This window comes from Lissotriton vulgaris, chromosome 11, assembly GCF_964263255.1.
Source record: "Lissotriton vulgaris chromosome 11, aLisVul1.2, whole genome shotgun sequence".
NCBI lineage: Eukaryota > Metazoa > Chordata > Amphibia > Caudata > Salamandridae > Lissotriton > Lissotriton vulgaris.
Genome location: NC_141699.1, coordinates 392,486,516 through 392,510,173, shown reverse-complemented (window position 1 = coordinate 392,510,173; position 23,658 = coordinate 392,486,516). Strand labels below are relative to the sequence as shown.

Below are 23,658 nucleotides of genomic sequence, written 5' to 3'. Positions count from 1 at the left end.
TCTCCAATGTTGGCTGTATTGGTTTTGAAAATGAAGTTTTATGCTTCTTTGTTATTGCCCCTGCCAACTGATTATATTTTAACATTACAAAGTCCATATGAGATCTCCAATTCATACATGCATTCATAGAGATGCCTAGATAGGTAAAGGCGTCAACTTCTTCTAAAAAAGCCCCATTGTAGACCATTTTCCCCTTGTATTTCTTGGAGGGATTCAGGTTCATAAATTTTGTTTTAGATGTATTTATTTCTAAGCCTCGGATCCGGCAGAATTCTCCAAAAGCGTTTAGTGTCTTTTGTAGACCGCTAGGGGTCCGCGAGACCAGCAAGGTATCGTCCGCGAACATAAGTACTGGAACTCGCTTCCCATCCAGTAATGGAGCATCCGTCGGAGTTTGCTTCAGAAAATCCACAATGCCGTTTATGTAGAGGGAGAATAGCGTGGGAGCCAGGACACAGCCCTGCCTTACTCCTCTCTCCACAGGAAAGGTTTCCGTGACCTCCCCCTGGGTTCCCCACCTAATCCGGGCGTAGTTGTTCTCGTGGAGTCTTACAAGCAAAGTTAGTAGTTCCGGGCTTATTCCTAGATCCCTTAGAACATCCCAAAGTTTTTGACGGGGAACTAAATCAAATGCGGCCTTCAGGTCAACAAAAACAGCGAGCAGGGGACCATTTAGCAGGGTGACGTTCTTCCAATATATAGTTAAAAAGTGAAACACTTGGTCAACAGAGCTGGTTAAAGGGCGAAATCCAGCTTGATAAGGCGAAAGAATGTCCTTGTCAACTATCCAGGCTTGTAACTTCTTTTGGACCAGCCTACCCATCAATTTTTGGGCGCAGTCGATAAGGCTGATTGGCCTGTAGTTGCTTGCTAGAGCCTTATCTCCTTTTTTGTAAACTGGAATAATTTCTGCTCCTTTCCACGTTGGGGGAATCTTCGCCCCCTGTGCGATAGCATTCCCAAGCCATACGAAATATTTGCACCAGCTATCTCTGTCTAATAAGAAAACGTCAGCCGGTATACCATCAATGCCTGGTGCCCTGCCTCTGGTCACTCCATCCATTGCCTCATGTGCATCTTTTAGTGTGAATGGTCCATTGGCATAGAAGACCCTTTCTAGGGGAAGAACTACCTGTTGTCCTATATTGTCAGCGTATTGGGGTTTGAAGAAGTCAACCCAAGACTCTTTCGGGACGTAATTTTTTGGGCATTCCGCTACACCCCCTGAACCCCATTTTAGTATGGCCCAAAACTCTTTCTGATGTTTGTCAGCACAAGCCTTCTTCAGTTCTAACCAGAGATTCTCATCCCATTGCTTTTTTGCCTTTACCTGGGTTTTTCTATATTCCTCTCTGGCTTTCAAAACTCCCGTTTTAGACCTAAGAGCATTACTAAGGTTATGCCTTGCTACTCTACATGATTGGTCGTACCAACCCTTTTTTATAGGTTGTCCATTTCCCTTCTTCTTCTTGCCAGCTTTCAAGAATAATTTCTGAAGGTTGGCAAAAAACTTTGGCTGTGACTCTTCAATTATCCTTTTAAAATTTCCATCATTCATTAAAACCTGTAATCTGGCAACTTCATCAATAACTAGCCCCTCGAGGACCTGCCTATCCTCTGCATTGGCCACTAAAGTTGCCCATCTAACATGACGAACGTCGTTTGTTAAAACAACTTCTGAGGTCATAAGGTTCCTAGCTAAATTTTCTGTCATGATTTTTTGTTCAAGATTAAATGTTAAGGACAGAGGGTTGTGATCACTCTCCAACCTGGATATGACCTGCATATCGATCACTTTGTTCCAGACTCTAATATCTATCAGAATATAATCAATTCTGCTGCTTGATCTTAGATTATCAAAGGTATGTCTGCCCTGAGGATCAGAAGGAGTACGGCTGTTTACTGCCCTCAGTCCTCTGGATAGGCATAAACTTTTCACCTGAATAGCTACTTGTGACCATTTTTTAACCACTGGAATGTCCAACTGAGGAATTCCCCATTTCGTGTCTTCTTCGTAGGTCAGATCATTGTCCTCACAGCCTAGTGGTTCAAATGTTGTATTTAGGTCTCCTCCTACTAATATATTATACTGAGTAGATAACTTCTCTAGGTCCGCATCTAGAGCAGCTATTATATCTGAGGGTATGCCCCCTAGAGTCCCCCTGGCATAGATGTTGTATATTGCCAGCTTGCAACCATCGTTGCAAGTAAGCAGGATAGAAAGTAGGTCACTGTTTGGAATAAGATTTTGCTTAGTAGTACATTGCAGAGTTTGCCGTAACCAGATGGTTAAGCCCCCTGAAGGGCGTCCCCTTAGATTCTTCTTCGCGGGCACATAAAAGTTCAAGAATCCCTGGCGAAATACTGGTGACACTGACCATGTCTCTTGTAACAGTACAATGTCATAAGAATCTATAAAGTCGCACCATTCCGGGGTCTCAGTTTTATTTTGGATACCTGCAATATTCCAAGAGATAATCTTGATGGGGCTTCCTCTTTCCATACTCCTCTTATTTAAGGGAGTAGTCAGGTTAGGGGAAGGTTCATCAGATAGGGACCTTACTTCAATCAATGTAATACCTGGTTGAGCAGCTGATAAGCTGTTCTCCACTGATTCAGTGGTACAACCTCTAGGGTCGGGTGTCCTGCGGCCTGTTTCTTCTACCATAGTAAGACTAGGGTTCCCGTGGTGAACCTCTATAATCTTTAGATGCCCTGCACTCTTCTGGCTATCCAGTCAATCACATTGGCTTAATCCTGATATGGCAGAGAACCTGTTTTCTATCGTAATTCCCCAGTTACTTTTGTTTGGTGGGTATTTGGATTTTCTAGTAATGGTGTTCCATTTAGTTTTTAGCAACGTTGGGTTTATGGCATTTCCCCTTTTTGTATAAAAGAAGTCCAGCGTTAGTGGCACAATTTCTGTTGATCTTCGCTGAGGGGGGTATATATTAGCTAGAATGTTTGGTAGGGCTTCGGGATCTGAGAGGTGCAACACCACGCAGTCCCCCCTAAACTTTTTACAGCCACCTCCGATCCATTCGACCCTTCTAGCTTTTACTATTTCTTGTGCCAGTTGGTCCCTGCCTCCTGGCTTAAAAGCCATATTCTTGGATAGCCAATGGAGTGATTTATTTATCAATGAAGGGATATTCTCCTCTTGTCCTGGTTCTAATTGAGGAACATTTGCTAGAACCAGAATTAATGGGGAAGCTTCTACTATTAGTTCTACAGGACCCCTATCCAAGTTCTCTATCTCGTTGGTATTTCTGGTAGCAGGCCCTGCTGAGTCCTCAACCCTCGGGGCTGAATTTATAGTTCCTATCCCTTCTCCCCCTTGGCCAGGTTGGTGCGTGGTGTTTTGAGAAGTGCTTGCGGCACTATCTGGGCAGATTATGGCTTTAGTGTTTTTTGGGTCTACCATTGTCAAATTTGTATGGGCTGGCCTAGGTGTTTCTGTTATAATTTTTTGCAGAAGCGATCCCAATCTAGTGACCTCTGCTGTGAGCGAATCAATTTTGCTTAGAAGTGGTTTGGTGATCACTTTGATTTTGTTATCTATAGCATTCAGTAGCTTTTTGAATTGGTCTTCGTCTAGATGGATTCCACCTCCCCCTTTATTCTCAATGTCGTCACCATGTTTATCCTCTGAGGGAGCCTCAAGACATTTTTTCCCCGATCTAAGTCCGCCCCTTTTAGGTATATTTTTACCCTTATTTTTCGTTATTCTGGGGGCTGGCACCGGTGTAGGGGCTTCCTCCTCTAGGGTATTGCTTTCAACGTCTATAGTGCAGTCGGGGGTTGTTTCATTAATTTCAACTAGAAGTTGGGTCAATGAGTTAGTATCGGGTATTTGAAAGACCTCATTGCTGATGTCAAGGATAGAGACTGGTGGAGGTGTATTGCCAATAAGCATGTCCGGAGAATAGCTAAGACCCAATGAGGACCTCCTATCTTGGTTGATTTTGGCAACTTTCTGTACCATGTAGTTTTCAATTGTATTAATTGGAGCGGAGGATGCTTTGGGTTTAGTCATATTAGTGTCAGCAAAGGCAGTCCTTGGGGTGTCAAACAATATGATGATCCCGCCAGATACAGAAGTAATAGGGTGGCAACACTTACTTAGTTAAGATTGAACAGCGTTCTTGGCCCTGCTCCTGCCTCTTCGTGCCGATGAGGGCCGTAGAGGGCCCGCCCTTTGCCCGGGCTTAGCCCCGGGCGCTCCCGTGCGCGACTCGCGGGGGCGAGGGGCGTTCCGTTCTTTCAAGCGCCTCCGGGCGCTCGTGCGGCGTCACTTCCGCCGCCGGGGCACCTGGGTGTTGTAGTCTAGATGGTCGGTAGAGCGCTATGGATGTGAGCGCTGCTAGCGCTGGCCGTTTCCCTCACGGCGTAGTTTAGGTGCTGGAGCGCTGGAAAGGCGAGCTGTCTGCTGTCCTAGCTGGCCGTTCACCTCACGGCTTTTGGAAGTGTCCCACAGGAGCTCTGGGCGCTCCGTTCTTTCAAGCGCCTCCGGGCGCTCGTGCGGCGTCACTACCGCCGCCGGGGCACCTGGGTGTTGTAGTCTAGATGGTCGGTGGAGCGCTATGGATGTGAGCGCTGCTAGCGCTGGCCGTTTCCCTCACGGCGTAGTTTAGGTGCTGGAGCGCTGGAAAGGCGAGCTGTCTGCTGTCCTAGCTGGCCGTTCACCTCACCTTGTTTAATTAATTAATCATTGTCCATGAAATTAAAATTAATTGGTAAATAAAAGTTATTGGTATAGGAAATTAAATTTACTTGGTACTAATATTTCTATAAATTATAATTAATTATGAAGTTTTGCCTTTTTATACTGTTGCACCCACTGGAGTGGGAATAGTCATTTTAACCCCTACGCTATCCAACGCTTTCCCTACTGTAGCACCCACTGGAGTGGGAATAGTAATCTTTACCCCTACGCTATCCAGCACTTTCCCTACTGTTGCACCCACTGGAGTGGGAATAGTAATTGTAACCCCTACGCTATCCAGCGCTTTCCCTACTGTTGCACCCACTGGAGTGGGAATAGTAATTTTAACCCCTACGCTATCCAATGCTTTCCCTACTGTTGCACCCACTGGAGTGGGAATAGTAATTTTAACCCCTACGCTATCCAACGCTTTCCCTACTGTAGCACCCACTGGAGTGGGAATAGTAATTTTAACCCCTACGCTATCCAACGCTTTCCCTACTGTTGCACCCACTGGAGAGGGAATAGTAATTGTAACCCCTACGCTATCCAACGCTTTCCCTACTGTAGCACCCACTGGAGTGGGAATAGTAATTTTAACCCCTCCGCTATCCAACGCTTTCCCTACTGTAGCACCCACTGGAGTGGGAATAGTAATTTTTACCCCTACGCTATCCAACGCTTTCCCTACTGTTGCACCCACTGGTGTGGGAATAGTAATTTTTACCCCTACGCTATCCAGCGCTTTCCCTACTGTTGCACCCACTGGAGTGGGAATAGTAATTTTTACCCCTACGCTATCCAACGCTTTCCCTACTGTTGCACCCACTGGAGTGGGAATAGTAAATTTTACCCCTACGCTATCCAACGCTTTAGCTATTGTAGAATTCACTACAGTTGTTACAATAAATTTTAACCCTTTTGCTATGCCACAGTAAAATTATTATATATGTTTATTTAATATTATTTTTTGTATATAAATATATATATGTCTTATTTTTTAATATTTTTTTAATTTACAATAAATATTTATTAATATAAGATTAATTTAATAATTTTAAGTAAGTTTATAATAAATATATTTATTATTACATTAGTTTTAACTTAATTTAAAGACATTTAAAAAAACAATATTTTTACAGTCTATATTTTAGTAACTCGATATTTTAGAGTCGATATTTTAGTACTTACCTGTTTAAAGATAGCCAGTCGATATGTTGTCCATCGATATTTTATCAACGATATTATGGTAACTCGATATTTTTGAGGTCGATATAATTTCAGTGATCCGGATACTTTATCTAATATATAGGATAGCATTCACTATGTGACGTAAAGCTATAGTATAGTCTTTGCTATACACTATGATGATATGAAATCATAACACAGCACTTGCCTCGTGATATGAAACTACAACAGTGTTAATAATTTGACCTGAAACTATTACATCAATCATTATATATTATGACGCTACAATACATCCTTTACCTGATGACCATATCAAATTAAACTGGAAACATCCTTTACCTTGTAATATGAAACTGTAATTCACCTTCCCCATTGTTATATAGAACTGTAGCACAATGTTTACCATGTGATAGAAATTGGAATTTTTTGAGCCGGATCCAGGCTGGGAGCAGTGAAATATGCTTGATTCGTATCAATGAAAGGCGATGACCAACCAACAAGGCAAATCACGATCACATTACCACATTCCGAAGCAGCCAACCTCGCGGAAAACCCGCAGGCGAAAGCCCTAAACATGAATTTGGAGCTGCGTGAACTAAAGCACATAGGGTTCCCAAAAAAAGTTCAGGGCTGTAAGATCTGCTCTTGGAACGTGAACAGCTTAGGTTCAAAACTTGAAGATGCCAACTTTGCAGAGTTTATCCTACAGTACGACATACTTCTACTTCAAGAAACTTGCCAGACCATAAACTCACCAATCGAGGCTACAAGGAATATCTCAATCCAGCCGTTAAGGACGCAAAGCATGGAAGGGCAAAAGGCGGTCTATCAACCTTCATCTCGACAGATATCCCTTGGAAAGAGGAAGTCATCGACCTCGACTCTCCCTGGATGCAATGCATCAAACTTGCGGCTTTGCCCTCGATTAGCTTGCTAATTTTCAACATCTACATCCATCCAGCCCACAAGCAAAAGGGGCATAGAATTCAGCCACTGATCGCTGCACTTAAAATTCTAAAACTCACCTATCCACATGCCAACATAATATTGATTGGGGATTTCAATATGAACCTATTGCAAGGTCAAGAAAAAAACCAAGCAGGCTTTATACAGACACGACAGGACAACGCAAGCAGACGTGATACTTCGGGCAAGAGAGGCACAGCTTTATTGGATGATCGTGCACTGCACACGCTAAAGGGACGTCGCCCTCGGGACAGTCCCGCAGCATTTACAATAGTGACAAACAAAACAGGCACAAGCATCAATTTTACCCTGGTGGACCCCGATCTGTTCCCTTCAATTTCCTACTTCCAAATAAAGGAAAAAGCTGAAAATTAGCGCTATCCTCAAACCTTCACATTACCCAACATTCCAGAATGGTCTTGGCAAGCGAAGGCTCTTCCACTACCAACTCAATGCCACAATTTAAAACTACTCACATGGAATAATAATAACATAGACATAATCATGGAGACATGTTCCTCCTTATTGACATCATCGGAAGCAAAGCCACTTCGGATAAAGACCTGGGAGTCGTTTGCCAATAATTTAAACATAACATTTTCCAACCGCTCTGCCATAAAGCCCCCGGAATTATCGGGGCAGCCTGGTAAACATACAATCTAAAGTCAAGAAAAAAGCATCTTAACAAACACCTAAGATCAGTGCTAACCCAGGGCTCCCAACCTACCCAACACTCTCTCACAATAACAGCAAAAATGAAAAGAGACTTAAAAAAGGAAATTAAGGCGGCAAAGCAAACATACAATGAACAATTCTGGATGAAAATGCTCCACGCCAGCAAGCAAAGAAACTCTAAACTATTTTGGGCAAACATCAATATTCTATTAAATGGTAAAAAACTACATTTTCATTTGGATATAATTGAACATACATGTAGAGCTCATATAGAAGCCACATACAATAAGACGTCACACTCAAGCGCAGCAAACATCACCAAACCTTTAAAAGCGATCATGATGGTTGCAATTCAGACTACAAGTCCCAAAACCCAGAAACATCCAGAAAATAGAGCCTCAAAACCTAGAAACACTCAGAAATTGGATACTAAAATCCGCTTGCCAAAACTAGAAATCCCCCTTAACCCTCAAGAAAAGCAATCAGATGGCAACTCTCGGCCGGAAGTATGGGAAACAACAAGGGCTGGCCCACTGGAACACCACCTACAGATCACACAAAAGCAGGTACTAAACATCATAAAACATCTAAGACCTGATGGGGACCCGGGGCCTTACGTCCTGCCTAATGCCTTATTTAGAAAACATCCAACCTTTTAGTGAAGTCACAACTTCTCTATTCATAAACTCCTTGCAACCCATATACAAATCAGGAGCGCGTTCTGATCCATCCAATAACAGACTGATAGTGCTCATCGATGTTAAGACAAAAATCTACGCATCAAACTTGTTGGCACACCTAGAGGACTGGGTTAGTTGTACAAACCTAATCTCAAAACTACAAACAGGATTCCAGGGAGAGATGGGCCCTCTAATGAACATATCTGCAGTTACCCTCTTGGCCAATCAAGCTATTGCCAAATCAAACGTCCTTTACGTGTGCTTTGTAGATCTCAAAGCAGCCTTCGATAAAGTGCACAGATCCAAGCTGTGGGTGAAAATTAAATCTTGGGGAGCTCCCACAAAATTTTTAGAGGCAATCATCAATCTTTACACAAAAACATGTGTCCAATTAAAACAGGGGGACGGGCAAAGTCTAACCAATAAAATGTTGACCATCAACAGCTTAAAACAGGGGTGCGTCCCAGCTCCTTGTCTATTTCACATCTACACAGCTGATTTAGAGAACAACCTTCGCTCAATACAAGTAGACCCTCTAAAATTGGGAACTGTCCCAATAACAAGCCTTCAATACACTGACAATATCGTCCTACTCTCCCAAACGCCTCGAATCTTACAGCAGCTAATCAACCAACTAGCCGAATACACATTGTCTGCTCAATTAGTAATCAACCTCAAAAAATTGAAGGTCATGTGCTTTTCAAGTACCCGCAAAAAGCACCCTAAATTCACCTGGACGATAAGCAACAACATCTTGTCCCAGGTGGCTACATATAACTAACTGGGGGTGCTACTAGACCGCCATATCAACTACAAACAACACCTTGACCTATGGCAAGTAAAAGCAAAACAACTGCTATTTGTATTTAAAACACTGCTTAAAAAACTTAGCAATTGTTCAACAAATCGCCTATTAAAGGTGGTCTGGACTGGACTGTTCCCATGAGGCACAGGGTCAAGGTCGATTTGCATATGGCCATGTCTGAACTGGGGTGGTGTGAAGTGCAAAAAAACTAAGGATTTGGAGTCAGATCTCTATACTGGGGTGAATGTATGACATTGTTCTGCATTCTGTCCATCAACTGTGGTTTTTGCATTTGTCACCCTGAGTGGGATGGGTATGCTCAGACGTGAGTCTCATGCTCTCCACACCACTGGAGTCAAGCTATCCTGGCTGAAGACGGTTGATAGCCAGAAACCGGTCCTAGGATACTTGATTCCTGTCCAGGAAAGACATGGCTTGGCAGTTCGGGCTGGACTGTTCCCATGAGGCACAGGGTCAAGGCTGATTTGCATATGTATGTATGTATGTATGTATATGTATGTATAGGCATTTATATAGCGCACTACTTACCCGGAGGGTCCCAAGGCGCTTCGACCGCTGCAAAACCCTTCCTGGCTTCCCTGAGAGATGGTCCCTTAATGGGTATCTCCAGGGTGAGACCAGGCATCCCCGGCGGTCTGGTGGGGCCGTTAGTGAAGATGAGGCAAGCTAATGCCCAGAGTTGCCGAGTGTGATCGCTGATCAAAGTGGGCACCGAGGCGAGAGAATTATCGAGTCCGCTGACCCTGGTCCAGAAACCTGCCGCGCCGGGAATCGAACCCTGGTCCCTGGCCGTCCTCTGCTCTCGGGTCTGGGGTGGTGTGGAGTGCAAAAAAACGATGGATTTAGGCCCAGGTCTCTGTACTGGGGTGAATGTATGACATTGTTCTGCATTCTGTCCATCAACTGTGGTTTTTGCATTTGTCAACCCGAGTGGGATGGGTATGCTCAGACGTGAGTCCCATGCTCTCCACACCACTGGGGTCGAGCTATCCTGGCTGAAGACGGCTGATAGCCAGAAACCGTCCTAGGATGCTTGATTCCGGTCCAGGAAAGACATGGCTTGGCAGTTCGGGCTGGACTGTTCCCATGAGGCACAGGGTCAAGGCTGATTTGCATATGGCCATGTCTGAACTGGGGTGGTGTGGAGTGCAAAAAAACGATGGATTTAGGCCCAGATCTCTGTACTGGGGTGAATGTATGACATTGTTCTGCATTCTGTCCATCAACTGTGGTTTTTGTATTAAAGGTGGTAGCAGCAAAATTCTTGGCATCCATTTCGTACAGATCAGAACTGTTAAATACTAAGGACTCAACTGTTATAACTTGTTCTCACAGTGGGCGTGTGCGGAGGATGGTCGGGGGCCGTTCGAACCACGCCCACCCTTTTTTTGCCTGCCTCGGAGCGGAAATTCCGCCGTGGTTAAAGGGTTAAATACTGCACAAACTAGCCTTTCAAAAAACTATTTTCAATTCCACGTCATATTACTCAAGCTTCAGATTGGAATTTGGACTAAAAAAACAGATACCAACAAGACAAGGAGTCCTGGTCAAATATTACTGGAGAATGAGGGCAGCGGAGGATAACTCTTTAACTCATCTTTTTTGGCAAGAGGTTGAAAAGCAATGCAGGTTTAGCAAGTCAGTATATCCAGTCTTAAAACAATCCCTTTCAGCATTAAAGCCAGAGGATGCTTGGCTCACAATATCGGCCTATTCCGACTTCAAACAAATAGCCAATAAAGCCATCAAGCGACAATCACTGTTAATAGATAAAGCCTCCTTGGCCCCCAAATCACACATGTGGTCGGGGATGCCATCTTACAAATTTCTGAAACCCCAATCGTACCTGTAGGAACATTTATCAAAACAGTATAAGTGGAATCTGATCCTATTGAGACTGGGATCCTACCGATCCAAAGACCTTACTTCAAAATGGAAACAGACCTGGCCGAGAAAAGGAATGCCGCCTTTGTGTTCATGGAGATGAGTCATTAGTCCACCTGTTATGCATCTGTCCGGCGTTACTAAACATTCGAAAAACCCTCTTACGACCAACATTGAGGAAAGAACAAATAAGGACTTTCGGAGCTGCCGTTATAAAATGCCTAGGAGGCTCGACTGTCCAATTGGCATGCAAGGCAGTCAAATTCTTGAACCTAGCAGCAATTGAATGAGAAAAGAGCGATAGAGGAACTGTACTCGACTTTGCCGAATCGCCTCGTTCACTTAATTTAAATTCTGAAGCTCATACGCCCATAGCACTAGCACTTTATTACAACCCGGGAAACAATGCATGCTTGTGCACAGTTTAAACCATATTAGTCAGAAGTCTGCGTTCCTTGCAGGGCTGAACAGTATATGCTGGAATAGAAACATTCTCAACATTATTTTATTATTTATTCAAATGAGTTTATTGTAATTTTAAACAAGCAAAATGGTTTGATATTCATGTATTCAGGTGGTTTGTCCCACCACAATTGTTTGATATTCATGTATTCAGGTGGTTTGTCCCACCACAATTGTTTGATATTCATGTATTCAGGTGGTTCGTCCCACCCTTTTATGATTTTAAAGAAATCGAATCAAAGTATTTAAAGTGATTTGCATCAGAGTCATTTGCCAACACCCAGAGTCTTGCAGCAGTGCCTGCACGCTGTCTGCAATCTGCCGGGAGCAGCAACTGCAGCAGGTGAGGGGGAGTTCTTATTTTCACTTCCAGCTGACCCCTGCATAAGTGCCTCACTTAAAAGACCATCAGCCCTCTTTTGTTGAGGAGTCATCCTGGCTGAGAGCTGTCTGGAGGATAACATCTAGATGCCAATACAAAGGAGAGAAACAAAGGCACTCATCTTGTTATTTTTCACAAGCGCTAAAGAAAAACTATGATTTGGAGGCGTCTACTTGACTTTATTTAAATCCTGTATGCATTAATTAATTAATTTAATTGTGGGTTTCCAACGCGTTAGAATCGACTCCCAAAGGAGTATCTCTGCACAATAGACCACTGGGGAACCCGTCCTGGCTTTCCCTGTGAGATGTTCCCTCCTGGGTATCTCCAAGGTGGAGCGACTCCCGAAGGAGTATCTCTGCACAGTAGACCGCTGGGGAACCAGTCCTGGCTTTCCCTGTGAGATGTTCCCTCCTGGGTATCTCCAAGGTGGAGCCAGGCATCCCCGGCGTATGTGGGGGGCCGTTGTGGCGATGAGGCAAGCTAATGCCCAGAGTTGCCTGAGTGTGATCCCTGGTTAGAGTAGGCACCGAGGTGAGAATGATCAAGTCCGCTGACCCTGGTCCACGACCCTGCCGCGTCGGGACCCGGGCCGTCCACTGCTCCCGGGTCTGCCACCTCTAACCAGTGAGCCACACCACTCCATCGTAATAATGACAGGTGTATCTGTATGAGTAGCTACAATAATAACAATTGACATAACACTTACTAATTTATATTATTTAATTTATTTTGTTGCACCACCCATCCCAATGTACCCTGTCAGAGATTTTTACATCGCAAACATGAATTCTACAGAGACAATGAAGCACATAAGTGTATAAATGAATGTACTCAAAATATTACATATTACAGTGAGGGTTACAAGATGTAGGAATCGCATATCGTCCTTACTAGTGGGCATTATATCCTAACAGTGCTTGGTCACAGGAAATACAAAGTCAGGATTTAAAACGTAACAAAGTAGTTGGGGTTGACTGGACTAATAATAGTGTTTTACTACCCAAATCACCCTTTTCAACAACTTTAGACAAGTAACGAAAGATGTTCTGACAAAAAAAAACCTCTGTTACAAAAGCTGAGCTACCTACATAAATGATAAATGTGTGGCCTGCATGTTACACGTTGTGCTTTGCAGAAAGCCCCCGATTTATATGATCCCGGGGTAAATGTTGTCCAATCCCAGCACTGGTCACCAGGCATGAAGCGAGCACAGCGCTCACCGGGCCATGTTGTCTCATAGCGCTTTCTCACTCGATCATCTGAAACGCGAAGGGGGCGAGAGATATGTGAAACTAAGGCACACTGGGGCCTCCTATCGCCCGCATTTCACTCGTGTTTACCTATTCGCGCTCATAAATGTCGGTTTGATTAAGCCCTTTTTAATGCCTCCTTCCTGATGTTTTCTATTCCCCTCTTATCTACCCGTCACCGCGTCCCTCTTCGCGTTTCACGTCCTTCTCACCCCTTCACTCTCCTCCTTTCACTGATCCGTTTTCCTTCCCTCGCTGACCCTTTCCTTCCATCTCTCTCAGTCCATTTTCGTCTTTCTTCTCTCCTTCATTTGCCCTTCTCTACTCTGGTCGCATTTTGTATTTCTTCACCCGCTTCTCTTTCTTTCTCCCCCTTTCCCTCTTACTTTTCCTCACAATTCTTCTTTTCCTCCTTATATCCCTCACCCTTCCATATCTCCCTCTCACTCCACTTCCCTCCTTTTCCCTCTTCCCTTCCCTCATTCTGGTTCTTCCCCTCTTCTCTTCTAGTTTGCATTTCTCCTCATCCCTCTGTTCCTTCTCTCATCTCTTTCGCCCCTCCTCAGTCTCCTCTCTCTCTTTCCTTCTCTTCTCCTCTCCCTCTCTCCGCCGTCCTCTCCCCTCTCGCCCTCCCGTCTTCTCGCCTGCCCCCTCCCTCGCCACAGTGATTATGAGCCGGAGGCTTCGGCTGTGAGCCCAGCAGCCCCTGCTCCTCTGCCTCGCCGGGAGAGAGGGGCTGAGGGAAGCGGCTGAGGACAGACGGACGCCGGGGCGGCCGCGTCTGCAGAGGAGCCGCGGAAGCAACAGGTACAGACAGACCCCTCACAGGGACGGGAGCGAACCCCCCACACTGCCCCCGCCAGCACTGGGGGACCCGTCTATCCCCGCAGAGGTGCCCGCCGGGAGTCACGAGACCCCCCTTAACCCTCTAAGTCGCCCTCCCACCGAACCCCCAACAGGTGCCAGGGGGATGCCTCTTCGGGAGACACCAATGGAATCCATCTGAAGCAGCACAGCGGGAGACCAGGCACCCATCCCTGCTGCAGACTCCCAGCAGCTGACAACACCCACCCCAGCAGCATCCCAAAAGACACCCGCGCTCTGATCCCAGCGATAGATGCCCGGCGCGGCGCGCCCTGTGACCCTCAGCAAGCAGCAGCAGCAGCACAGCGGGAGATCCGGCACCCATCCCTGCTGCAGACTCCCAGCAGCTGACAGCACCCACCCCAGCAGCATCCCAGAAGACACACACACCCGCGCTCTGATCCCAGCCATAGATGCCCGGCGCGCAGCGGCTCCCCACTCCGCCCTGTGACCCTCAACAAGCAGCAGCCACACAGCGCAGTAGGAGACCTCAAGCACGTAGCAGTACCTCACTCACAGGTGACAATAGACACAAGACCCCCAGCAATAACCTGCACCCCGCCGTAGTATGAAACCTGTAGCAGAAGCCAGCACCGTGTACCCCGCCCTAGCAGAATACCCCGCAACAGGTGCCAGCACCACACCCGAGATGCAGCCTCACCAGCGGCTGCCAGTACCCCCCTGCAGCTGACGGAAGCATCCCACTCGGAGGAACAGACGACCACCTGGCAGATTCATCCCTCAATCTGCCCCCCCCCCCCTCCATGGGGAAATGCCACCCAAATGTCCCAGAAGGTGCTCTGCGTACAAACGATACTACCCCAGTGATAGCACGCCCAACAAGCACACCCCTAACTCGGGCAGCTACACCTCTCACTACCCCTACAGAAGCAGCCCGACGGGAGTGCCTAGCTACCCCTACAGAAGCGGCCCGACGGGAGTGCCTAGCTACCCCTACAGAAGCGGCCCGACGGGAGTGCCTAGCTACCCCTACAGAAGCGGGCCAGTGGGAGTACTTCGCTTCCCCTGCAGCGGGAGAACCTCGCTACTCCTTACAGGAACAGCCCAGAAGGAGTACTTTAATATTGCTACAGGAGCCGCCCAGCGGGAATACCTTGCTACCACTACATTAGCAGCCCCTTGGGAATACCTAGCTACGCTTACAGGAGCAGGCCAATGGGGAGCACATCACTACCCCTACAGAAGCAGCCCAGCGGGAGTATCTAGATACCGCTACAGGAGCAGCCCAAGAGGATTACCTAGTTACCCCTACAAGTTCAAACCGACAGGAGTACATCGCTACCCCTACACGAGCAGCCCAGCGGGAGAAACGCAGCCCAGACGGAGTACTTTGGTATTCCTACAGGAGCCCCTCAGCGAGAGTACCTCGCTACCCCTACAGAAGCAGCCCAGCAGGAGTACCTCGCTACCACTACATTAGCAGCCCTGTGGGAATACCTAGCTACTCCCACAGGAGCAGCCCATCTGGAGTACCTTGCTAGCCCTACAGGAGCAGCCCAGTGGGAGTACCTTGCTAGCCCTACAGGAGCAGCCCAAGAGGAAAACCTATCCATACAGGTGCAACCCAGCAGGAGTTCCTCGCAACCTTACAGAGGTGGCCCAGTGTGAGTACTTTGCTACCCCTACAGGAGCAGCCCAGCGGAAGATCCTCGCTACTCCAACAGGGGCCGCACCGGGGGAATACCTGGTATCCCTATAGGAGCAGCCCAGCCGGGGTTCCTTGTGATCCCTACAGGAGCCATCCAACGGGAATACCCTATTGCCACCACAGGAGCAGCTTGCCAGGAGTACCTTGCCTCCTCTACAGGAGCAGCCCAGCGGGAGTCCCCCATTGCCCCTACAAGATCAGCCAAGACAGGACCCCCTCCCTGCCAAAAGGAGCCTCCACCCCCTCAAAGGAGCCTCTCTCCCACTCGCGTAACGAAACTGGAGGGGACCCCCCTGCAAGGTAAGTTCAGGGGCCCCTCCTGAGTCAATCAGGAGCTCTCGAGAAAGAGTATTGCGCTGAGCCCCCCCCCCCCCCCGCATCCCCCTTGGAGCTTACCCACCCCCGCACCTACTGCCCCTTACCCCCACAAGGAACCTCTCTAACACAGGACCCTCGTTTTCGTGCAGGGGCATCCACTGTAACCACAGGGGATCTCCACACAACAAGGGGGGCATCCCTCTCTGTGGGGGGTAGGGCTCGAAGCACCCGCCTAACAAGCCCCGGCCTCACCCACACTACACAGGGGCCAGCATCGGCACTAGGCCGCTTCACCCTACCAGTGTCACTCTCGCCCATCCCCCAAGCAACACCCCTGTCCTACAAAAAACACAACCCCTCACTGCTCCCACTCCGAGCCGACCCCACCGGCTCCTGTGACGCAGCCACGGGGGCTGCCCGCGCCCTCTCCAGACTCCTACTGAAAGAGCCCCCCCCCCCCCTTATATGAGAGGGTTCTGTAGTAATGAGTATAGTGTGGTATGTGTAGATTGTAGAATCATTCCAGTCGTGTAGAATTGAGAACCAGAGCTACAGTGTCCTATGTATATATGTGCAGGAGTAGAACGTTAGGGTCAGGTGTGCTGGAGCTGGTGATTTCGCCATGGCTGGGCCATGTTCGAGGTTGCCAATAAAGAAGCATCTTACATACAACTTTATTGTATTTTCTGGTCGTTACTTCAGGAATCCAAGCGCCCCCTCCCCAAGAGATAAGCAAAGTGCAGTCGAGGAGCAGGGTGGGTAGAGCGCCACAGTGTGGAATAAGTCCTTACAGAGTGCGGCTGAGGCGTGCGGCGCGAGCCAACGCGGGGTGGAACGAGTGACAGGGTGGCGGCAGTCAGACGGCGGTGGGTGGCTCAACTTGTGCAAGAAGTCAGATAGGGCTGATTAGGTTGGGTTCTAAGATCAGGGCTAGTCATTATGGTTCAGTAGCTGTAAGGGGGCACGTGGGGGCAGACGGGTGGCTGTGATGAGTGTAAATGACAGGCGTGATGGGGAGCAGGGCACCGCAGTGTGCAATATACAGGGGTAGGGGTTTAATGGCCATGGTATAGGGAGAAGCAGGGCAGGGTGCAGTGGAACGGATTAGGACGCAATGACGTAGGCGTAGAGGAGTAGGGTAGAATGCAGAGGGGCAGGAACACAGCAGAAACATGTAGAGTGCAATCGAACGAGGTGAGATGTGCATGGCTTATGCAAAGGGAGGGACAGGCCATGGAAGGGTGTAATAAGAAGGCAGAGCTGAACCGCACCCCAGCAGGAGCGCTGAACCCGAGAGAAAGGATGGATTGCTTTTGCTTCCAAATACATGGAGGGCGCACCCCGGTGAGAGGAGAGTACTTCCCATGACAGGGGAAACAACCTTTACAACGCAGCCATTACATCGCAATACATTTACAACGCAGTCATTACATCGCAACATCCTTTACAACGCATGTCACTACAACGCATCCATTGCATTGCATGTCACTACAACGCATGACACTACATCGCATGTCACTACAACGCAGACATTACATTGCATGTCACTACAACGCATGCCACTACATCGCATGTCACTACAACGCAGACATTACATCGCATGTCATTACAACGCATCCATTACATTGCATGTCACTACAACGCATGACACTACATCGCATGTCACTACAACGCAGACATTACATCGTATGTCATTACAACGCATACCATTACAACGTATAGTATCCCTACACTATCCAACACTTACCCTACTTAGAATAGTAATTTTTACCCCTACACTATCCAACACTTACTGTTGCACCCCATGGAGTTAAAATAGTTATTTTTACCCCTTCACTATCCAACACTTACCCTACTGCTGCACCCCCTGGAGTTAGAATAGTAATTTTTACCCCTACACTATCCAACACTTACCCTACTGTTGCACCCTATGGAGTTAGAATAGTTATTTTTACCCCTTCACTATCCAACACTTACCCTACTGCTGCACCCCCTGGAGTTAGAATAGTAATTTTTACCCCTACACTATCCAACACTTACCCTACTGTTGCACCCCATGGAGTTAGAATAGTTATTTTTACCCCTTCACTATCCAACACTTACCCTACTGCTGCACCCCCTGGAGTTAGAATAGTAATTTTTACCCCTCCACTATCCATCACTTATCTTAAATGCAATGTAATGTTATGAGTTGTAATGGTATGCGTTGTAAAGGTATAATGCGATGTAATGGAATGCGTTGTAAGTGTAGTTTGTTTGCAATGTAAGTGTATGCATTGTAAAGGATATTGCGATGTAAAAACTGTGTTGTATAGAAATGCGTTGTAAATGTATGCATTGTAACATCAGAAAATTCTATACCAGAGAGAGTGATGCTGGAGAACGATGAACCCACTTTCTTGCTCAGAGGTTCCCCAAGACTAAGATAGAGGAAATCTGCTTTCTGTCACTCGAACACCGATATATGTCTCCGGAGAACCCCAAATCTAAGGAGAGCGACGCTGCTCCCTATCCCAGGAGCACCACACGTTTGCAAAGAGATGTTTGCGTATTCCGAGGGCTTTACATGGGGTAAAACAAGCGCATCATGCATGTACTCACCAAATTAAGCTGTAGGATTGGGGGCGGGGCTACGAGGCGAACATTTAATGAGATCAATATTTCTTGGTGTGCATGCTGATAGAGACATTTCTACAATCTGTGAAGTGTTGTTGCCCTTGCACATATATAATATGATATATTTTCTCTTCTTGAAATATACAGATTGGCTCTATACATATCATTAAAGTCATTGTAGGGTGATGGGGACCTGGCGTGCTAAACACCACACTAGTGATGCAATCAGGTGAAGCCACAGGTAACGTCAGACCCTTCATCGCCTTACAGTGTGTCTGGCCAGGTAATCAAAGGCAAAGAGAGTCTCATTCAACAAGCAACATCACACACTCCTGCCATGTAACATAATCGTTGTCACTTACACGCACGCACAGAAGGGCTCACAAAAAAACACCAATCATCCCAGCATGGCTTGGAGTCCAGTCACAAAACAGGACCCCGTGTGGAGACAAATTAGGACTGTCAGACAGTAACCAAGGGGATAGGAAGCCCAGAGGGAAGGACTGTGGTGTGACACTGTCCCTTAAAATAATGCGAGAAAACACTTTCAGGATTAATTGTGGAGGAAGGAACACACACATTTTCTTTCACTTCTCATCACAAACCACAGTTTTGCAGCAGAATAAAAATGAAGTGAATGGAATGAGGAATCATTGCTACATATATATAGCCGTTGGTTATAATTAGGGTTCCCGGTTTTATGGTATTTATTTTTTTAACATTTCCATCTGTATTTATCCATATTTATTTTTTGCCCATTTTATCTGTATTTATCCATATTTATTTTGCGTTTTGTGTATAAATGAAGTTGAAAAACTGCACATTTCCATATTTATTTAACTGATAGACGCGCACTCATACGTTGATGTCTGTCGTGTTTTTGCTATTTAACCCCTCCCATGCTCGTGACGGAACCGTTCCGTCATGAGCCTCGGGTGGGCTGTGCTGGTGACGGAACGGTTCCGTCACGGCCCGCTCGCCGCGCCTGCGCGGCGCGGATTCGGTGCCTGCGCTGGACGTTCTGAAGAGCGGGCGGGGCCGTGACGGAACCGTTCCGTCACAAGCACAGCTCACCCGCGGGCCGTGACGGAGAGGTTCCGTCATGAGCACGGGACCGCCGCACGGCCCCGCCTTCCCCTTAGCGCTGCAGCGGAATAGCCGCCTCAGCGAAGGGGTTAAGCTGTCAAATATTACATAGCAATACATCCACTGGTAAATACTAGCATTAGACCATAAATGTATGTTGAGAAATGCTGTTATATAAATACATTTCATCCTGCACAGAGAGTCACCTAAAAGGAGCACAATTTTCTGTATTTATCCACTTTTAGAAATAATTGCAGACAGAAAACACGTTGTTTTCTGTCTGTATTTATCTGTAAAAACGGAAAACAGGGAGCCTTAATTATAATTGACTTTATGCATGTAATATAGATAAAGGAAGTGCAGCACACTCATTTACCTAATCCTTTGCAGTGTGCCTTAAAACTCGCCCCAACTATAAGGATTGCAAAATGGAGAACTGTGTTTTATCTGGATTGAGAGTCACAAATGTGGTGAGACTGATTTCCTAGTTGGAGATTAGACAGGTGTTTGAGCAAGGGAGGGACCCAGGGCAGCCTGGAAGTATGATGCTGTGTGATTCCTTGTGTGGGGCTAGACCATGTGGTTGACTGACAGCAAGCGATGGGGGCTAGACCAAGGAGGGGGTGTGGCCTACTACGTGCGGTGAAGGAGGCAGAGTGTAGGATTCAGAGACGGCCAAGGTGGGTTAAAGAGGTAGTATAGTTATGATGGTGAGACATGCCCTGGTACTAGTGGAGTGTGCACCGGTGAGCTCCCTGATATGAGGTGATGGGTGTGAACATATGCGGATGCAGAGGGAGATAAGGCACTGTTACTTCTAGAGACCCAGGGCTAGCTAAGTAAGGAACAGAGCAAGCTGGGAGGAGAACACTGGTGTCATCATCATTGCAATTTTCCCTTCTAGGTATTCACTCCTTCAATAATATATGTTGTTTATTTAGGAATGAGTGTCAAAATTAAATGGACATTTATTCATGTCGTTGTTCATTGCAACGTGATAATTAAGTCTGCTTGAATATATTCATCTTTTCTGCATGGATTGAATTCTCCTTTGCAGTGATTGTTTTTAAACAATGAACAGGGTTTGATAGAAGCTGATAACTTCACTTCTTGTTCATTATTTTTAAACAGTAGGCAAGGTTTCACAAATTGTAAGTGAAAGCAGTGCTGTCTTAACGCATGGGCACGTTCGGCAGTTGCCCGCCGGGCCTCAAGAGCAAAGGGGCCCCATGCAGAGCAGAATTTAACACTAATTATCCGTTCAACATTTTTATTCCTGTGAGAGGTTGTGTAGGCAGGGCCCAGTGCACTACTTTGCCCAGGGGACTATAATGTTGTTACGACAGCCCTGAGTGAAAGGGTACCAGAGCCTTTCTGCTAATTATTTATTCTAAAAATGTTCAAATATGTTCAGATACATTATATATTACTAGCAGCCCGTCCCGACCTTGTCCGGGAGAATTCATGGCTTAGGGCCCCCGCCCGCCCTGACGTAGTGCAGTATTATGGCTGTATGGTTACTTTTGGAGCCTTTTGTAACCTGCACACGTTTGTTAACCTGCACGCTCCTCACTGCCCACGTCACTTTTTGTCACCTGCAGACGTTTCTGTGACTTTTTCCTCCTGTAATGGGCTGTTTGCCACCCGCTCCACGTTTCTTTTTCCGCGTCCGCCTGCGCCCTGCACACGTTTCTTTACCTGCACGCTCCTCACTGCCCACGTCCCCGCCGCCGCTTTTTCCTCCTGTAATGGGCTGTTCGCTACCCGCTCCATGTTTCTTTTTCCGCGGCCACTGGCGCTATGCACACGTTTCTTAACCTGCACGCTCCTCACTGCCCATGTCCCCGCCGCCGCTTTTTCCTCCTGTAATGGGCTGTTTGCTACCCGCTCCACTTACCTGCACATGTTGATTTTTCCTGTGGCTCGCTCACCGCTCCTCTCTGCCTCCGCTTTCACCTTACCTCATCCGCCGCTCAGTGCTCCTCCCCGCCGCCGCTCCTCACTGCCTGCCCTCCGATCGCCGCTCATGTCCGCTGCTCCCCGCGCAGATCGTCACTGCTCCTCCCCGCGCTGTACGCCGCTCCTCCTGATGTCAGGACGCACATCGTGGCCAGCGCTACTTTGGAGGGACTACTTTGTTTTTTAATATAACTTTTTAAATAACGTTTATTTTTAAAATGTATATAGCCTATAACCATCTACACACCCTGACGATTTCAATGGTGTATCGGGTGTGTAGATTGGGGCTGTGGTTCCCGAGTTTACCCGCCTCAAAGCCTGAAAGTTCTTGCTTTATTATAGTAGTATAGATAAACTAAGAACATAGTGTGATAGGGTAGAGAGGAACTTTGTACCAGAAACTCAAGACAGTGGGGCGATTCAGAGCCGCAATCACCTTTCTTCATTGAAGGCTACTGGCAGGCACATCTAGCCCTCACTCACAGTCAGGACCGGACTGGGAACCCAAACCGGCCCCTGCAAAGTGCTCGGCCAGCCCCTTGGGGGGAGCTTGGGGGTGCCACCGAGCTCTTTGCCGGGGCCATTTTTTGGCTGATTTTGCTACAGGGCCGATTTTGCAGCTATGCTGCATAAACGGCCCTGTAACAAAAACGGCCCCCAGGGGCCTAAAACCGGCCCCCACCCTTGCAGCGCACCGGGGGATTGCCCGGTGCCCGCAACGGCCAGTCCGGGCCTGCCTCACAGTAAAGAATAACAGAGGCTGTTACTTTGCTGAACATTGGTTCTGTTGTTCAGAAGAGGTATGCGGGTCTCTGAAATCTGAGGTAGGCTGCTTTTGGTGCTAAGTTTGGCTTAGTTAGATGAAAGTAAGGTGAAGTGGCAAATATCAGTGTTGTTAATAAACCTTATGATAAAACCACGTTACAATATTTTTATTGTTCACCCTACTGATAGGTATTGTTGCCACTATTTTTCTTGTTTTTATAATAGTTACGATTGACATTGCCTGCGCTAGGATAGTGCTTTGATTTTAAATAAATATAGAAAATATATTCCTGTTTTCCTAGTGTTCTTGCAGTGTGACTTTCCATGAAGAAAGAGGGTTCGAGTTCCACTAATAATACCTGTGATATCTCACACGATCATTACCAAAAACACATCTCATTCAAGTAATGCACAGGGAATTTGGGGTGGGGTTTTCAGCTTATCTGGCTTTCTATGTCAAGTTGGCACATTGACAACGTCCTTGGTGCCAGGAGGTCTAGAAAGCCTATTAGCTGGCCGTGTTCCAGACAGAAATCCAGAAAGGCATAAATGGGCCGCTCATGTAAGAAAAAGTGTGACATTTGGAAAGGATGTATAGATGAGGCACTCAGACCTTTGGAGAGAAACAGTCAGTCGGATGAAGTAGCGGGAGTCAGTGATTCGGGTTGAGAGACAGGAAGACATGGGGTGAGGAGCACAGGACATGAGTGAGTGAAAACTCTAAGGTCATGGTAAGCGCCAGTTTATTTTCAGGACACAACCCTGCCCTAGTTCCACAATATACCTTCCCCTCTATACATGAATGCACATGAAATATGTCCTGTTGCCTTTTAAACTTGAATCCTTGAGCTCCTGCCATTTGTACTTTCAGAGACTGCAGGATCTATGCTTTGGCCTATCAACAATACACCCGTCAGGAAAATTGCCTTTGGTCTGTAACACCTCATCTCAGCAAACTGACTTCCTTGCTGCATCTTCACATTTACTGTCATCTCTCAGCTGCACTGAGTACTGGATTGTGACCTTTTGCAGCATGGAACTCTGAACTCTAGCATTTTTATGTTATGTTATGTTAAAAATGCTTGTAAAGCGCATGTACACCAAGCGGTTTCATGGCGCTGAGAACAAACGCTCAGCACAGCCCTTGCCCAGCACAGCTACCTTCCTCCCTGTCATAATCGGGCATGATCCTTAAACTCACAGGGACCCGACCTGCACTCACCATATCAGTGCTCAATGTGATGATGGAAAAAATAAGTTCTCCCCTCCCAAAAAGGGTGCGGACTCTGACCACTTGAAAGCACCGGCCTAGTAGGCACCTAAAAGCATAGGCCCAGATTAAGCAGTGGTAACTCTCACC

At 46.9% G+C, this 23,658-nt stretch overlaps 1 protein-coding gene across 1 annotated transcript in view; it reads left to right on the top strand.

The window, feature by feature from the left end:
- The first annotated feature begins 13,755 nt into the window (after positions 1 to 13,755).
- Positions 13,756 to 23,658, top strand: part of LOC147679849 (melanin-concentrating hormone receptor 1-like) — a 329,946-nt gene continuing 320,043 nt past the window's right edge. Inside the window, exon 1 of the mRNA XM_086944759.1 lies at positions 13,756 to 13,828. The gene's annotated coding sequence lies outside the window, so the exon portion shown is untranslated. The remainder of the gene's footprint in view (positions 13,829 to 23,658) is intronic.